This window comes from Mesitornis unicolor, unplaced genomic scaffold, assembly GCF_000695765.1.
Source record: "Mesitornis unicolor isolate BGI_N332 unplaced genomic scaffold, ASM69576v1 scaffold1531, whole genome shotgun sequence".
Classification (NCBI taxonomy): Eukaryota; Metazoa; Chordata; class Aves; order Mesitornithiformes; family Mesitornithidae; genus Mesitornis; species Mesitornis unicolor.
In genome coordinates this window covers 43,560-43,987 of record NW_010161493.1, presented here as the reverse complement: position 1 = coordinate 43,987, position 428 = coordinate 43,560, and the positions used below count along the sequence as shown (strand labels likewise).

Sequence of the window (428 nt, the reverse complement as noted above, 5' to 3'; positions counted from 1 at the left end):
CCCCCCCCGCCCCCCCCCTGCTGCCCCCCGCAGCCACAGCAGCTCCTTGGTGCCGGGGATGCCACCACGGAGACGCTGCCGGATCTCGGGGGCGTTGGCAGGGATCTTATGAACATGACAAAAATAATAATAATAATAAAAAAAGAACGGTAAATACTTGACGGCCATAAATCCAAGCGGAAGAGGAGGTATTTGGGGGAAAAAAAATAAATAAAAGTTGACAAAACTTAAATTGGAACAAGAATGAAAGTGCGGGAGAAAATCTACCCTCCCTCGCCAGGGCCTTCCTGGTGCATCAGTTTCTCCAACTACACAGGAAAGCCTCAAGGGCAAGGCAAGAAGAGGAGAAAGAACAAAACCTGCGTTCATCAGAGCCACGCAGGGCACCAGACAGGGAGGAAAACCACTGCAGAGCCAACGCGTGGCCT

At 51.9% G+C, this 428-nt stretch overlaps 1 protein-coding gene across 1 annotated transcript in view; it reads right to left on the bottom strand.

Annotated features, from left to right (window-relative positions):
- The window catches only part of LOC104547399 (cell adhesion molecule 1-like), a 38,789-nt gene that overhangs the window by 24,468 nt on the left and 13,893 nt on the right, over nucleotides 1-428 (bottom strand).